Source organism: Cynocephalus volans, chromosome 4, assembly GCF_027409185.1.
Source record: "Cynocephalus volans isolate mCynVol1 chromosome 4, mCynVol1.pri, whole genome shotgun sequence".
In the NCBI taxonomy this organism is placed as follows: Eukaryota; Metazoa; Chordata; class Mammalia; order Dermoptera; family Cynocephalidae; genus Cynocephalus; species Cynocephalus volans.
Window position 1 is genome coordinate 32,704,452 of NC_084463.1, and position 17,743 is coordinate 32,722,194.

The 17,743-nt window shown below is 50.9% G+C and overlaps 1 pseudogene; it reads left to right on the top strand.

Annotated features, from left to right (window-relative positions):
• Positions 1–8,854: 8,854 nt before the first annotated feature.
• On the top strand, positions 8,855–10,299 carry LOC134375932 (myeloblastin-like; annotated as a pseudogene).
• The last annotated feature ends 7,444 nt before the right edge of the window (positions 10,300–17,743 follow it).

Consider the following 17,743-nt stretch of genomic DNA (forward strand, 5'->3'; position numbering starts at 1 on the left):
TGTTTAGTTCCCCAACTAAGATTGTTTTGAGGTCTATCTCTCTCTTTAGGTGGAATAATGTTTGCTTTATATATCTGGGTATGCCAGTGTTGGGAGCATATATATTTATGATTGTCATGTCTTCTTGGTGGATAGATCCTTTTATCATTATGTAATGTCCTTCTTTGTGTCTTTTTACAGTTTTTGGTTTAAAGCCTACTTTATCTGATATAAGAATAGCTACTCCTGTTCATTTTTGGTTTCCATTTGCATGGCATATATTTTCCCGTCCTCTCACTAGTAGTCTGTGTGAGTCTTAATAGGTGAAACTGGTTTCTTGTTGGTAGCATATAGTTGGGTCTGTTTTTTTTTAATCCATCCGGCCACTTGATGTACTTTCAGTGGGTAGTTCTATCCATTACCATGTAGCGTTGTCATTGAAAGGTATTGTCTAACTCCTGTCATTTAATTACTCTTTTGTGGTTGTTTTAAGTATCTTTTGTTCCTTTATTTCCCTGTTGTTTGGCATCAGAATTCATTGGGTTTTGGGGGTAGAATGACATAGTTTCTTTTCTCTTTCTCATTTGCCTATGTGCTCTACCAGTGGAATTTGTTCTTCCTCATGTATCCATGGTGGTGATTGTTTTATTTTATTTTATTTTTTCTAGGCACAGGACTCCCTTGAGGGTTCCTTATGGTGCTGGCAGTGTGGGACTGAATTTCCATAGTTTTGTTTATCTGGGAAATACACTATGTATTCTACATATGGTGATGTGGTTGTAAAACATTATAAATGTAAACAGTGAAACTAAATTGTACTCTAATAAGTGGTCAAAACATCAAAATATATTTCTTAAAAAATGAGAAAAGAATACATCTCCAAATTGTGTTCTCTATTATACAATTATCTACTTTGGATAATTTATGCCAGCAACTTTTTGATTTAAAGCTAAGATTTCACCCACTTCTACACATTATTTCATAACACTCCCCTATATTTGGCTGACCAAATATTATTATCCATTTCTTTAAAAGGGAATAGTGTTTCAGGGGAAAAAAAGTAACTTGTCCAATATCACAAGTAAAAAAAAATGGTGGGTGATTATAATTTAAATATCCTTCTACTACATAAAAATTAAAAATGATACTGTAGTTTACATTCAGAATTTATAATATCTACAGAACATAAGTTGTAATATCAAAGTGTTAAAATGTAGAAAATTTAATTATTTTGACTATATTTACCACTTCAGTATTAGTAAGAATAAAATAACTAATCTTCCAAATGATTGAACTTTCAAATTCTGGCAATAATTTTACAGGCAAAAAAGAAAAATTCAGTTATTTCAAGGCCAGGCATTTTGACTGTTTTAAGGGAAATGAGAAATGGATGCACACATGGACACATGTCTATACTGATGCGGGTTACACTTGCTCAGCCTGAAAACATCATGGGTGTTTGCTTCCTCAAATCACTTTTCCCTCTCAGCATCCTTTACCATGTTTTGTTCATTTTTTATATCCAAATAGACAATGAATCAAATATTCAACCCTGTCATCATGAGATGTTTAGCCAGCTATGCTCCTGGAGCCTTAATTGTAATGTTCGCTATCATCAGTGTACTTTATATGAGCTTTGATGACAGTGAGCAAAAGTTAAAATATCTACAAAATAGCTGCTACAGTCCCAATTCTGAAATAGGTTGTTACTTCTTAGTAGATAGTCCAATTATGCTACCATTTTTTTGTTACCTTTCCCCTTAGGAGCATCTCCTTTTCTACCGTATTAGGTTATAACAAACTCATTCTAAGAGGATCTCCGTAGAGCATGAAATCCTTGAAATGAATGAAAAGCAATTCTGAAAGCAATCTTTACATTTTTTAAAGTTTATTTATTTAGTTATATATATATATTTTAATTCTAAGGTGGCATTGTGGAGCAGTTGGGGAGTAGAGGAGATGGGAAGGGGGAAGGAAATAGCATGGGAGAAGGAGGAAGGGGGCTGTGGTTGAGGCCTGTGGCACTCCCCGCATTCCTGCAGGGGAGACAAGGGGGATTCCAGTGGTGGTTCAGTCATTGCTGGGCTGGATGCAGATGTCGGAGGTGTGGCTGAAGACTTCAGCACCTCACTGCCCTGGCTCAGGAGACTGGTGTTCTTTCTGTGGCAGCTCGATGGTCATCACTGGGCAGGTTGTGGATGTGAGGGGGCATGGCCAGAGCCCTTGGTGCCCCACTTCCATGGCTCAGGTGATCAGGGTGCTTCCTGCAGTGGCCTGAGGGTCATTGCTGGCCTGGTTCCAAAAGCAGAGGGGCATGGCTGAGGCCCCCAGACCTCTGTGATCCCTGGCTTGGGAGCCCAGGAAGCTTCCAGTCATTCTAAGTTTTATAGGTATTCTTTGGTGGTATTAGACCTTTACTAGTTAATATCAGACTTTGTCTCTGGTCTGTGGGTATTTTGGTTTTTCTTTCAGTTCTGTGTTGGATTATTTGCAGTTCCCATTACTTAAATTCTACACTGGAACTAATTTGTTTTCCTTTGCTTACTTCTAAAATGGAGGACCTTCTTTTGGGGACCAGCACTTGAGCTCTGGAGGTGAGCTAAATTGTTGCTCAGCTGCTGATTCCTTGCAGAAGGCTTTTTGTGCAGCTCAGGTTTTAATTGTTGACATCTGAGATCTGGTACATGTAGGTTTGTGGAAATTCTGATCTGGGCCTGAGTCTTTTCAGCAAACTTCACCCCCTACGGTTCCATATTCCTGACTGGTCTCCACTAAGTGGTCCTGCACTGATTGGTGGGCTGATCAGCTGTCCATGCTGTGTCCCAGTTTCACCCGTCTCCCCCACCATCTGCACTCGAAACCCTTGCAATGACTCTCCAGCCTCTGAGTGGCTCCTTTTTTCAGTTTTTCTGGCTCCTCACTCCTATCTGCATCCACAGGAACCCTGTTAGCAGTCTTGCTGGTCTGAAGGGCTGCCAAGACCCTCTTCTCCCCTGCCACATCCAAGCATTGCCAGCTCTTGCTCCATGCACTCACCAGCTCCAGCTTGGAAGCATCTGGGATTTGAAATGGTGAGAGTGATCCTTTCTTTCTCTTTCTCTCACTGTGGCTTCTTCTGCCTACATGAACTCTGCAGATCTCTCCTCCTCTTCCCCTGAGCTCTAGCAGCCTGAGATTTTCTGTCATTGCTTTTAATAGTTGTAAATTGGTTGATATGTGGGAGAGAGTAACATTGGGAACCATCTATTCTGCCATCTTGACTGGAAGCCCCAAAAACAATCTTAAGGAAACTCAGTGAGATACAAAAACAATCAGTTAGGTGACCCAACAAAATGAGAAAAAAATTTTCCAGGATATGAAGGAGGATATTTACAAAGAGATTAGTACCTTAGGAAAGAGTGTAACAGAACTACTGGAACTGAAAGTTTCATTAAATGTGTGGGAGAAGCCTCCTGACCTCGGCGGAGGAGCCCCTCGCTATAGGACTGGCTATGGCTTCATTTTTACAGCTGGAGACACACTGGGGTGGGGGCACCACCCGAGGGGCCTAAGGGAGAGAGGAACTCACGTGTGTGTTTCATTGATGGTTTAAAAAATACAGCAAACGTCCTGAGACACACCACAGGCCACTTATCTAGCCCCTGTGGGGGATGCTGAAGTTGTTTCCAGGTGCTTTTGTTACAACAGAATCTCAGGGAACTTCTTCATACACTGTTCTTACAAAAATTTCTCCATCCCAGGCAGATAAAATGACCAGAAAAGTTTACCCTCCTCTCCAGCAGAATTTAAAACTGCCCATTTTCCCACAGCTTCACTGACATTGGGCATTATGATTTTTTAACTGTTTTTTGGCCGACTGGCCTTGCTGTTTGTATCTGCACTTCCAGGGTAAGCCCTTTTGCATTCAGGGTCTTCTTCTATGCACCAGACCACCTTTGTGGTAGGAATGATTTGTTATTCTTTTTCTGTGGGGTAGGAACCAGAGGCCCAGAGAGGGCTTTAGCCAGCATCCCACAGCAGGTTACTTCCCCAGCCGGGATTTGCAATCAAACCACTTACAGATCAAAATTCATGTTGCTGCCACTTCTGTTCTAGCTGCGGCCCTGTGAGGCCCCATAGTGCCTCTCTCCCCTGACTCAGTTTCCCTCCCTAGCAGGACCATGAGGCCAACCTCACCAGCAACGTGGTGCTGGTGCCGCTGACCCAGCAGAATGTCATCGTGGAAGCTGGCACCAGCTGCCAGGTGGCCGGCTGGGGGACCTGGCAGACTGGGGGACGTCCCTCCTGCTTCCCAAGGGTCGTCAACATGACCGTGACCCCCAAAGACCACTGTTGCCACAACAGTGTGTGCACTGTTGTGCTCACTCACCATGGTGGAATCTGCCAGGTATGGCCAGGCCGGGTGCAGACCCAGCGTGGGCTCCTCATGGTGGGAGGAGGCGTCATGTGAGGACTTGAGCTCCCAGTGGCAGGAGAAAGCAAATCCAGGTCAAAGGAGACTCGGGTGCAGTGGGGAGCAGGATTTAGCATTTTAACTTGAGAAACAGAGAAACAGCACTTACTAAACACCTACCGTGTGCCAAGTCCTGCGCTGGTTCCTGGGGATACCCCAGGGAACAAGACAGAGCAAGGCCTGCATTTTTGTAGTTCCCAGACCCAGAAGTGTGGGGGGCTGTCAGACATTGTGATTGCTGGGGGCCTCAGGGGGCATCTGACCCAGCCTGGTGGTGCCAGGAAGTTCCTGGAGTCATCTGGGACCCAAAATTCAACTAGGGGTTAGCCAGGCAAAGGGTGTGGGGAACAGCATGCAGAGAGAGGGAACAGAGCATGCAAAGGGCCTGGGGTTGGATTTGTGGTTCCAGGAGCAGGAAGTTGTGGGAGCAGCTGTCTGGTCAGTGGTGCTGGCTGGGGTGCAGGGTGGAGCAGGGACGGGGACATCCTGACATGCCTGCCGCCCACCCAGGGTGACGGGGGCAGCCCCCTCAAGGGTCTGGCCCATGGTGTGGCCTCCTTCACCATGGAGCCCTACAGCCGGGGTCCCGACTTCTTCACCTGCGTGGCACGCTTCCAAAACTGTATCGATAGTGTCCTCAACCCCCTGCTGGCCTGAGGGAAGCCCCAGCAAGCCGTGAGGACCCTGTGACCTGCTGTGGAACCCAGCCTTGACCTTTGTATCCCAGGGCACTCTGCATGCCCCCACACCTCCAGGCCTGCCCCTCACCCCCAGCCCCTGTACTCGTGACTCTAATAAAGAAGCCATTTCTCCTCTGCTCCTGATTTCTGCTTCACCAGGGTGGACAGGGCTGGGAGCAGGAGACAGGCCCCATGGCTCTGGGGAGGGTGAATGGAACATTAGTCAGCATTAGGGGCATCACCCCAAGCGCAGTAATTGTACAGATGCTGAGAAACAGGGACTGTCGTTATGTCCACCTGGAAGAGGGGATGCTGAGTTTCAAAGAGATTCGGTGACTCACCTGAGGTCATAGAGCTCATGTGAACTTTGAACCCAGATCTATGCAATCCTGAGGCCCCTTCATCCCCTCTCCTTTTGGTGGAGGTTATTTTGTGCAGTGCCACGCACGGGAAACCTGGAAACAATATTGGCCCCTTGGATCGTAGATGGCTAATGTGCCTGATACATAAAGAGCTAAAATATGACCATTAAATAATAAGTGTAATTGTATATATAAGTGGTATAGATAACTATGTAGTTATGTCATATATAATTGTATTAAACTAGATAAAATGTCTTTATTAAAATAAAAATTTCAAACCCTTGTATTGCATTTTACATGCCTTATTTTGAATGTGTGTGTGTGTGTGTGTGTGTGTGTGTGTGTGTGTATTTTTTGGCTGGCTGATACAGGGATCAAACCTCAGACTTTGGTGTTATCAGCACCATGTGAATATATTTTTAACAACTTATAATAACATATAATTATAATAAGTTTAATATATAAAGAGTTTCTAGGGCTGGCCGGTTAGCTCAGATGGTTAGAGAGTCGTGTTATAACACAAAGATCCAGGGTTTGATTCCTGTACTGGTGAACCACCAAAAAATAAAAATAAATAAATTACTTAAATTAAATAAAGAAAAAATAGGGATGGCCAGTTAGCTCACTTGGGAGAGCGTGGTGCTGACAACACCAAGTCAAGGGTTAAGATCTCCTGGGCCAGCCCCGTGGCTTACTCGGGAGAGTGCGGCGCTGGTAGCGCTGAGGCCGCAAGTTCAGATCCTATATACGGATGGCCAGTGTGCTCGCTGGCTGAGCACGGTGCAGACAACACCATACCGAGGGTTGCGATCCCCTTACCAGTCGTCTTTTAAAAAATAAAATTAAAAAAAGAAAAAGACAAAATAACAACAGCCAGTACTAAAAAAGGCTCAGGAACCCAGATGTCATAGGGCCCCTGCAGGAGACATGGCCGTTCATTGCCCAGATGACAAACCTGGAGTTGGGGGTGGGATTGGTTCCAAGAGTGTGTGGTCCCCCAAGCTGGGAGCAGACTCTGTCCCACGGGACCCCCCACTGGGGCAGTTCCTGCCCATCTTCCCCCAGCCGTGGTGCTCCCTTCCTGTCCTGAGCAGGGAGGTGCTGGGCTTGGGTCCACCTGGCAGGGGGTCAGCCTGGCTCGGGGTCTCATGTGTGCACACTGCTGGGTGACATAGGCCCTATGCCCTCTCAGGCCTTGGATTCTAGGGATACAGTTTGGGACCCCATCGCAGACACATCCCTCTGCCCCATGTCCCAGCTATCCAGGCCCCGTTTCTCCCACCACCCCATGTGCCATTCACTCATTCTTTGTAAAGCTCTTAGTTTTGTGAATTCTTGAAGCAGATTGTGAAGTGTCTGGGGGGCTGACAAATCATGTGAGAGGGGGCCACGGAGGGGTGCAGGTGGACGGGCTTGGGTTGGAGGCTAGAGAACCCGTTGGGGTGCCCAGGGGGCCTGGGGACCCGCATGTGTGCACGTTTGAAGGTCTCCAATTGGTGCAAAAATATGCCCACTGTGAGGGCCCAGCCGTGGTGGGTAAAACAGACAACTTCCCATCACTCAAGAAAAGAGCCTCTTTCTTAAGGAGATGAGAAAGCGAGACTGAGAGACAGAGAGACAGAGACAGACAGATGGAGACAGACAGAGATGGAGAGAGACAGAGACAGGGAGACAGAGACAGAGATGGAGAGAGGCCCCCGGCCTGAGTCCTCGTGCCTTCCCTGCCCTCGTTCTGCCCTCGGTCCTCGGGACCCCCTGGGTGGCCGTTGCCTATTTCGCCACCACAGTTGTTACAGGAAGGGGCCGAGGACACAATCTGCAGCCCCCACTTCCCTCAGCCGCCAGCTTGCAGAGGGCCCTCATGGGTGCACATGGCGGGGCTCTTCCCCAGGGACGGGCAGGTGTCTGATTCTTAAACACGCACCCGCAGAGAAGGGACAGGCTGTCCCTAGAGTAGAATTCCAGCCAACGGGCGCAGGAGGGATGAGGCAGCACAGCCAACCGCCCAACCCCGAGTCCTCAACGTGGGAGAAACAGGGTGTTTTTGTCTCAAAAGATCCCCCACAAGAGACTTATTAAAGCCAGAGAGGAGGATCACAGCTCGACAGTGAGGAACCCAGCAGGCGCCACCCCAACCAAGTGGTCAAGGTTATCACCATTGGCATGACACACGTGGACACCCGGGCCTCCCGACACGGTCCCAGGAGGACACGCGCTGCAGCTGAGGGGTCCCTCGGTCCACCCTACAGAGTGACTGACCTGTTCTGTCCAACAGTCTCAAGAGGCAAGGAAGGGCTGAGGAACCATACCTGACCGGAGACCAAGGAGCCAGAAACACGACACAACGTGGGATCCTGGACCAGAAAAAGGACAACTGGGGACATTCAGAAGGTCTGTGGATGAGGTCATCGTGTTGAATCGATGATCGTTCCCTGGTTTCGACCGCAGCCCCTCAGTTGTGTGAGATGACAACATCCAGGGAGCGGGGGCAGGTGAATCCGGGAACTCTCTGGATTTCTGTAAGTGTGAAATCATTTCAAAATGAAATGTTACAGTGTCGCTAACACCAAGGTCAAGGGTTCGGATCCCCACCCTGGCCAGCTGCCAAAAAAGGAAACTAAAAAAACTAGAAAAAGGAAAACGTTAAAAACTTTTTTTTTGTCCCCAAGTTTAGAGACCTCCTCTTTTAGGTTTAAATTTTTCATAATGATGAGTCAGTTAAAGAGAAGTGAAAAATAAATAAAAACAAAAAGAATAAACAAAACAAAACAAAAAATAAAAACTAAAAAAATTTTAATAGACGAGTCACTTGTAAATAAATAAACATCTCCTCTGCACTGTGGCTTCTCCCCCAGGGCACTGCGGGGCTGGATCCTTCTCCGTGTTGGGGCGTCCTGGGCACTGCAGGTGCTGAGCAGCGTCCCTGGCCTCCACCCACTCCATGCCAGGAGCACCCCCAGTCGTGACAGCCACAAATGTCCTCAGACATTGCCCAGTGTCCCCTGGATGGGGGGTGACAGGATTGTGGCTTTACTGAGAACCACTGCCCTCCAGGAGAAACACGAATCCTCAAGCTGGAGAGAAGGTGGTTCTGTGGGTCTCAGGGGGGGACTGAGAGGATACACGTGGCTCTGTCCCCCACCTTTCCCCATTCCAGTCCTCGCCTGAAGAGGAACCTGTTTGTCCTTCTGCAAAATGGGTCCATGTGTCGGCTATTTTTATTTATTTATTTTTTTCTGCTTCTTAAAAACCTCCCCACCCTTCAGGACTAGAAGCCGGCACCCAGGGACAATAGTCGTGCTAACCACCAGGACCAGGTGCCCCCACCCCAGGCGCGGAGCCCTGCTTCCCACCAGCCCACCGGGTCTGGGTGCCACGGGATGCCCATGATGCACATGGGGAGACTTAGGCCCGGAGCAGTCAGGGACTGCGTTGAGGTAGCCCAGCGGCTCTGCTGTCCCCCCAGACTGTGGGCTCTTAACACCCCGTGTCCCGCAGGTGGAGCCCGGGCCACCGACATCGTGGACGGGCAGGAAGCGCAGCTCCACTCGCGGCCGTGCATGGCGTCACTGCAGCTGCCGTAGACCCCGGGCAGCCACTTTTGCAGGGGACACCTTGATTCACCCGCGGTTCGTGCTGACCGCCGCCACTGCCTGCAGGAAATGTGAGCGGGGCCCAAGGGGGAGGCCCAGCCCTGCCCCGGGGAGGACGGCGGGCTGGGGGGCCCTCCCCACGGTCCCACCTGCCCAGGGAGGGTCAGGCTCAAGCCCGGTTGATGGACCCCAAGCCCAGGATACCCCTAAAATGAGCACCCCGATCCCTCAGCCCCCACAACCAGGTGAGCATAGCGCTGGGGGCCCACGACCTGCTGACCCCCGAGCCCACCCAGCAGAGGTTCAGCATCACTCACCTGTTTGGGAACAATTATGACCCGGAGCAGAGCCTCAATGACATCCTCCTTGTACAGGTTGGGGGGGACCTGGGGAGCTCAGAGGGGTGGGACCAGCAGGGCTCATGGGTCCCTCATTCCTTCATTCCTTCAGCAAACACCTATTGAACACCTACTGTGTACTAGGCCATGAGATTTTGTCCGCGTTCTTCACTACTGGACCCTTGGGGCTTAGAACAGGATTACACAGTTGGTACCCAAGAAGTGCTTTGTGAATGAATGAATGAAAGAATGTGATCATGAGTGACAAATGCCACAAAGGGGAGGCCCCTGGGGTCCAGACAGAGCTCACGGCACGTGCAGAGGCCCCAGAGAGGCCCTTTGAGGTGCTGCTGTGGTGGGAGGGGTCAGGAGGTGGGTGGGCCCGAAGTAGGGGTGGCCTCAGGGTCCTGGGGACAGGGTCTCACCCCTGCCCATGCCCCGTTCCAGCTGGGCTGCCCAGCCACCCTCTGCGCTGAGGTCGCAGTTGCCCAGCTGCCGCAGCAGAATCAGCAGCTGCCCCACAGCAACCAGTGCCTGGCCATGTGCTGGGGGCGCCTGGGCACGCACGCAGCAGTGTCCCGGGTCCTGCAGGAGCTCAATGTCACCGTGGTCACCTTCCTGTGCCGGCCGCAGAACGTGTGCACGCGGGTTCCCTGTCGCAGCGCTGGCATCTGCTTCGTACGGGCGGCGGCGGCGGCGGCGGCTGCTGCTGCTGCTTGGGGCGGGGACCTCCCTCTGCTCCGTCAGGGCGGCAGCTGGAGTCCGGGACAGACCCGCCCTCTCCGGGCCTGCCCGCCCTGCGCACCTGCATCAGCGACTGCGCGGCCCCATCCCGGCCCCTCCGCCAGAAGCGACATTTCCCAGAAAGACACCTTGATGACAATAATGCATTGAACTTTTAAGTGAAGAAAACAGAACTAAAGTTACCAGAGGAGGGAAGGGAGGAATTGGTAAAGGGCCACGAAATAGATTCCATTGTATAATGGAGAGGATACTAATTACCCTGATTGAATCACCACATATTGCACACAATATTGATATTCAATGCTGTCCCCACAGATATGGACAATCAATTGTGCCCTAATAATAAATATATATATTTTTTAAAAATCCAAAATCATGATGTTGACAGGTATGAGCTCCCTCTGACGGCTCTAGGAGAAAACCCTTCCTTGTCTCTTCCAACTTCCGGGGGGCTCCAGGTGTTGCTTGGCCTGGGGCTGTGCTCCAGTCTCTGCCTCTGTCGCCACGTGGCCTTCTCTTTGTGTCTGCGTCTTCTCCTTTTCCATCTCTTCCAGGGGCACTTGCCATTGGATTTAAGGCCTGCCCACATAATTAGGATGGTCCAACCTCAAGATCCTTAACTTAATTGCATCTGCAAAGACTTTTTCCAAACAAGGTCATATTCAGAGGTTCTGAGGATTGGAACATGGAAATATCTTTTTGGGTACCATCGATCAATCCACTACAGGTGTTGATTAAGCAATAATTGCTAAGTTTAAATTAAATAGTAAAATTGAGTTAAGAAGATAATTTTTAAAAATTATACTCCCAATAGTTATGTTGAAGGTAGGTTCCAGGGGGACTGATGTTGGCCTCAACCCACCCAGTTCTCTTACCAGGTTCTTGACTCCACCACAGGAAAGAATTCAAGCGAAGAGTCACAGTGGAAAGTGAAAACAGGTTTAATATAACAGATAAGAAATGCAGATGCCACAGAGACGCGGCATGCTCCAGAGACTGAGCAGGGCCCACACCAAGTCTAACACAAAAGTTCAGGGCAGACATCAAGTCTAAACAACTAAACTAAACAACAACAAAAATGTGCTTAAAGGTCAGCACAGAGTGCAAGCTGGCTCAAGAGAGTGAGCAGCAGCTTGCTGAAAGTAAGTTAGATACAAAGTAACATATTGCACACCTCAGCCAACCAAGGGCGGACTGCCTGCAGGAAAGTGAGCAATGGCCCTGCCTTCACTGGGATTTGGCTTTTAGAGTTTCTCTAATGAATATTCAGTTCAGGTTTAGTTCCTGGTTATATGCATCAGGCATATGCAAGAATGTTCTGTGCTCTCTATTGAGCACGCCCAGCCACGGGATTGCAAAAGCCAGCCCCTTGTGGTCACATTTTCCCTGTGTTGGTGCTGAAAACAGGTCTAACTGGCAACAGTAACTTTCCCCCAGGGGAGAACTCAGAGGAGGGGGCCTGAGACCTCAGGGAGTGGCAGGAAACCCAGAGGCATGTCCTGAAACCCAAGCCCAGGTAACTGAGCAACTCCTGTATCAGTCTCAGCCATATGGGTAAGCAAAGAGAAATAAAAAAGTGGTTCTCATAGAAGTAGAGTAATGTTTACCAGAGGCTGGGAGGGGAGGGAGGTGGGGAGGAGGAGGTGTAGACTAATGGGTACAAAACTGCTATCTACCCGAAGTGACTCATTCTGCAGCTTATACATGTATGGAAACAGCACACTGAACCCCACAAAAACAAGTACAAATAAAATGGAATTTTTACATAAAGCCATGACAGGATGCTCAGCACTGTCAGGCAAACTGAAACCACAATCAAATCCCACCGCACACCTATTAGAATGTCTAAATAAAAATGAATGAAAATCTCAAGGGCTGGCAGGGATGTGGAGCGACAGAAACTCTAAGACATCACTGGTGGGAAAGAGACATGGCACAGCCACGCTGGAAAGAACTTTAAGTTTTTTATATAAAGGTCAGCTCAGGATCACCGTAGGTCTCAGCCATCACATCCGTGGTCTTTACCATAAAAAAAAAAAACAGCTTGGGCAGGTGCACCAGGATGAGGGGGCGATGGTTGGGGTCCACTCTGACCCCCTGTCCACAGGGCCAGGGAGGAGATGCTGAGCCGTGGCACCGACCCCAATCCCCAGTGTAAAATGAGATGAATAACCCCAATTTCCCAACAAAGCTATGTGACTTCAGACTTTGCACATATGCAAAAAGTTAAGTAAATCCCAAGCTGCAAAAAAACCCAAAATAAATGAAAAAGAAAAGTTTATGTCCACACAGACACCTGTACACAAATGCTTATAGAGTCCTCAGTCATAATAGGCAAACCTAGAAGCAACCAAAATATGTTTTAAGAAATGAATGGATAAAATACTGTGATACATCATGTAATGGAATACAACTCAAAGAAAAATAGTCCTGATAAATACACACAAAAGCACACACATGCATGCTCGCACACACACGCACACTCACGTATGGATCTCCCAGTGTTAGTAGAAATGTTTAAATGTACAGTTCAGCATTAAATACAGGCAGGATGCTGTCCAGCAGATCTCTAGAACCTACTCCTCTGCCATAATCAAAATGTCATACCTTTTCCACAGCAGCTCCCTCTTGACCCCTCCCCTACCCCTAAAGACCACCATGGCACTCTGCTTTGATGAGTGTGACTAGTTTAGGCCCATGTCAGTGGAATCCTACAGTATTTGTCATTTTGTGACTTCCTGATATCACTTAGCATGATGTCCCCAAGGTTGATCCATGTTGTTGCAAAATACAGGTTTTCCTTCTTTTTGAAGGTTGAACCATGTTCCATGGTACAGATAAAACCCGTTTCTTTAACGATTTATCTCTCAGTTAAAATGTAGGTGGTTGTTGTGTGGTTGAGTGGGAGCTATGGGAGGATCGTGTCTGTCAGAAGATCCATTTGGATGGGGTGGCAGATGGTGCCTCCTGAGCAGGGGCAGGACCCAGTGGACATGTGGCAGAAGAGCTCTCCAGGCCACTGTGACCCCTTGTCCGAGTGAGGTTACAGGTTACAAGAATGAGAGCAGGAGGAGGCAGGAGGGGATGGCCTTGGGGCCACGGGAAGACTTCTGAGGGGATGGAAGTGTTGTAGGAATAAGTGACCCCATTTCCTTCCAGTTTCATTGTCGGGGCCACAGCAGATTTTATAGATGGAGATGACAGATGGAAGAGCCCAGCTGACACAGGAGAGACAGACGCTGATGTCTGAGAGCTGAATCCACCTGCCTCCCTCCTGGGCTGAGCCCAGCCCCGTGCCCAGTCAGCAGAGAATATGGTCAGTGGGGTCTGCTCAGCTGGCCACCGTGGGACTTGGTGCTGGGGGTGTGACTGTGAGGACTCATTGCCTCCATCTGTGGGGGGGACTAGTCACAGCACCCCTGAGAACTGCTGGGAGAAAAGTGGTGATTACTGACCTGCCGGGCAGGGCAGGTACATCACACATGACCTGAGCCCCACCTATTGGGGGGCCAGCCCTCCACTGTCCCCCTTCTGCACCCTACAGCCTGCCCCAGGTGGGCACAAAGATGGGACAGCACCTGTGGCCTCTGTGAGGAGAGCCATGCACCCTGGGGGTGACAGTGATGAAGACCTGCCTGCACACTTGAGAAGAGGACCAAGGCCTGGCACAGAAGTGGGCACAAATGTGTTCATGCACGCACATGTGCACGCTCACATGCACAAACACACACGCACCCACACGGGTGGACAGGTCAGGGGGTGGAGGATGCGGCATTGGGCTCTGCTGCCCCGGGGAGGGGGCCAGTGTGATGGGGTGATGGAACCCCATGATGTCACTGTTGCCAAGCACCACTGCCTCTGAGTTCCGTGGCAGTAGGAGGCTCATTCTGGAGTCTGTTAGCTGTTGGTGCAGGTCCCTTTTGTAGGCTACAGGTACATCTCTGCACAGGTGAACAGATTCAGGTGAGTGTGACCTGCTCTCTTCCCTTCCTGCTGATTTCCACACAGGTGCTACCAGGAGGGTGGCCTGGGCCTCGCTGGGTGGCTGCCGAGGGTTATGCCCACTGGGCCTCACCAGGTGCCTGTTCTGTGCTAAGCGCATATACAGTTGTCCCGTTCATCCTCACACACACTCCGTGGGGTTAAGGCTAATGTGTCCACTTGGCAGGTGAGAAGCCTGGGGTCAGACAGGAGGTAACTGGGCCTGGGACCCAGAGGTGACCCTTGGCTGTGCCCTCCGCCCTGCCTTGTGTCATGTTAGACACAACTTCTGGCCTCTGCAGCCTCCCTCCCTAGATTCAGGTTCTTCCTGAGATTCCAAACCATGATAGGGCAGAGCCTGCCCCTGGAAGAGCCACTGAAGTGGGGTCTCCGTGGGCTGTGAAGATGGAGAGTGGGGGTGGAGGGGCGGCCTGCGCCCTGGTCTGTGATGGGAGATGGGTCACCCCAGGTGGGCATGTGGTCACCTCTGACATCATAGAGCATCACTTACGGCCTATGTAAGGCCCACCCAATTGTGAGGCCCCTATGCTGGGAACAAGGTGGGGAGCCCTCTGTCTTGGGACAGTTGTGGATAGGGAAGAAACCACTGAGGGAGGCCAGGCAGGTGACAAGTGTCTGCCCTGCAGGCCAGGGTGTGGGAAAAGGGGCTCACCCTCTGTGTCCTGCCCTCTGTCTCGTCCTCTAGAGGCCTCATCCACCCCTCCCTTCAAGGGGATTCCCTTGGGACCGTCTCCAAGGTGGGACCATGTCTCTGACTGTGCTCCAGGACACATCCCCAGAGCTCACTAGTTTCTCATCTGTGCCTGGGATAAAGACGGAGCCCCTTCTGATACTGCCACGCTCAGAACTGTAAACTCCAGTGTCCCTATTGCCTAAGGCATGGCCTCAGCAAGCACAGAGGCTACTTCAAAGTCACATAGGTCACCCTTTTGCCCAAACCCAGAACCTTCCTGCTTGGCTGGTGCTAAGATTTAAGTAGAATTCAGCAGTCATGAGATTTCTTTTTGCCTCTAAAGAATTGGACAACTGTGTGTTTCCTGAGATCATCTGGGAGGCTACTTGTACAGAGACCTGTGGTCTCTAAATCACATTCTGCTTCCTGGTGCCCAGAACGGCCCATCGGGGCTCTTCATGCTGAGCAGGTAACACACGTGTGTGTCTGTGCAGGGACCTTGGGGACAACAGGCCTCACCTTCCAGGTCCCTGGGTCTCCGGTCCTCAGGCAGGAGCTTTACCTTGGCCAGGGAAGAAACCCCCGAGACCACTGTGGGGTGGAGACAGAGTCTGGTCCCTTTGTACTGTGGGGTGGGGGTGGAGGGCGGGGTGTTGCTGGTGGAATTTTGGATCCCCGACCTGAGCAGTTAGGGGTACTCTCTGAAGCTCTCAGGTCAGTGCTAGCTTTGGATTACTTTTGTCTTGCAGATTGAACATGAAGACGGGTATGGAGACCCTGTGGGCCCAGGAGGTGATAGACATCATGGAGAAGTACCAGCAGGTACAGGGTTGGCTGCTCCCTTGAGGCAGGCAAGTCCTGGCCTCTTCTGTTGTCCCTGAGGTCAGAGGGACCTGGACTCTCTGGGGACACAAGGGAGGGAGGAGCCATCCAAAGCCACCCATGCCCCCAACCCATCACCATGGCGCCCTCACTCCAGGCCCTCTCGGGGTTGCAGGGACACCGAGCTGGGACACGGGTGAAAAACTGGGATGAGGAGTTCAAAATCTACAGACGCATCGACCGGCTCGGGTTTCTGCAGTGAGTTCTCTGACATCCCCCGTCTTATCTCAGTGTTGGGCTCTGTTTCAGTTCGCTTGTGTTGCTATAACAGAAATACCTGAGACTGGGTAATTTATACGGAAAAGAGGTTTGTTTGGCTTACGATTCTGGGACAGCTGCATCTGGCACAGGCCTCAGGCTGTTTCTACTCATGGTGGAAAGTGGCAGGCAGCCAGTGGGTACACACAGATCACATGGCGAGAGAGGAGGCAAGAGAGAGAGAGAGGAGGTGACAGCGTCCATAAACAATCAGCACTCGTGGGAACTAGTAGAGCGAGAACTCACTCATTACTCCCCCCTCCCCCAGGGAGAGCATTAATCCATTCATGAAGGATCCACCCCCATGACTCAATCAGCTTCCAACACTGCCAGAGTGGGGATCAAATTTCTTTTCTTTCTTTCTTTCTTTCTTTTTTTTAAAGATGACAGGTAAGGGAATCTTAACCCTTGACTTGGTGTTGTCAGCACCACACTTTCTGAAGTGAGCAAACCGGCCATCCCTATATGGGATCTGAACCCATGGTCTTGGTGTTATCAGCACCACACTCTCCCAAGTGAGCCACCAGGTGGCCCGGAGATCAAATTTACACATGAGTTTTGGAGGGGAAAACACATCCAAACTCCATCAGGATCCATCCTTGAAAAGGCCAGCATGAGGCAGGGCGTGTCTCCCAGGCTTGTGCTGACCTTATTCCCAGGGTGGGTACGATTTCCTTGCTCCCCTAGAGCTCCACCCCGGTCAGCACATGGCTGCAGTTCCGTGGCTCATCCAGGCAGCTCTGGGGAGAGGGTGGGTACCAAGCTGTGGTTGGGCCAGGCCCTTGGGCACTCAGAAGTGTGGCCTTTATGTCTGCAAAAGAAAGAGGCAACCTGAGGGCTGAGCCCTGTCCCCAGAAGGAGCCTGTCCTGCTGTCAGCTCAGCAGGGTGGGGTCAGAGGGCACGAGGGCACTTGGTCCAGCCTGGGGACAGTTGTCTATCAGGTCCCGCCAGGATCAGAGGGGCACAAAAAGTTACAAAGTGTACAGAAGAATGTGGCCATGGAGTGAGATGAGGGGCAGGGACAGGGCCCCAGCCCAGGAATGGAAGGGGGAAGGCCATGGAGGCAGGCAGGGGTGGAAGAGGAAGGCCACCTGAACCGTTGGTCTGGTGCTGGGAGGTCATGTGAGGCCTGATGGGGAGGAGGCTGGCCTGGATTCTGTCTTTCCTGAGGTCCCAGGATGGAGAGAGGGACGGGGCCTGGGGGAGCTGGGCTGCAGGGGACCAGATGTGACGGGTGATTCAGGGATGCCTCTGACTGAGCGAGCCTGGGGATAGAGTGAAGGCATTGGGGGTGGACAGGCTGGATGAGGTGGGGCCAGGGACAGCAGCTCCAGCTGGGACCCCTGAGCCTCAGGGGCCTCGGTCACTCCCAAGGCCTGCAGTGCACACTGGAGACTCCGCTCTCTGCTGCTCGGGAACACCGCGGGCGGGGAGAGGATGCCATGGGCCGAGAAAGGGAAGGAAGTCATGAGGAGGAAAGACACTGCAGGGGGAGGCAGGAGGACACAGTGCTGATGTCCCCAAGAGCCAGCTGAGACTGGAGATCTGGCCCAGGGCGATCCTGGCCACCTGCAGGGCTCTCAGTTGCTGTTCATTGCCCAGTGGTGTCTCTCAGCACAGGCAGAACAGGCACAAGGCAGGAGTTTGGGCTGATCGGGGGCTGAGGGGCCACATTCAGAGGATCTCACAGGGCAAGGGAAAGAGCAGGGTCAAAGTGGCTGAGGTGACGGCAGGGTCTGTGGCCAGATGGGATGGGGTGAAGTCAAGGAACGGGCATG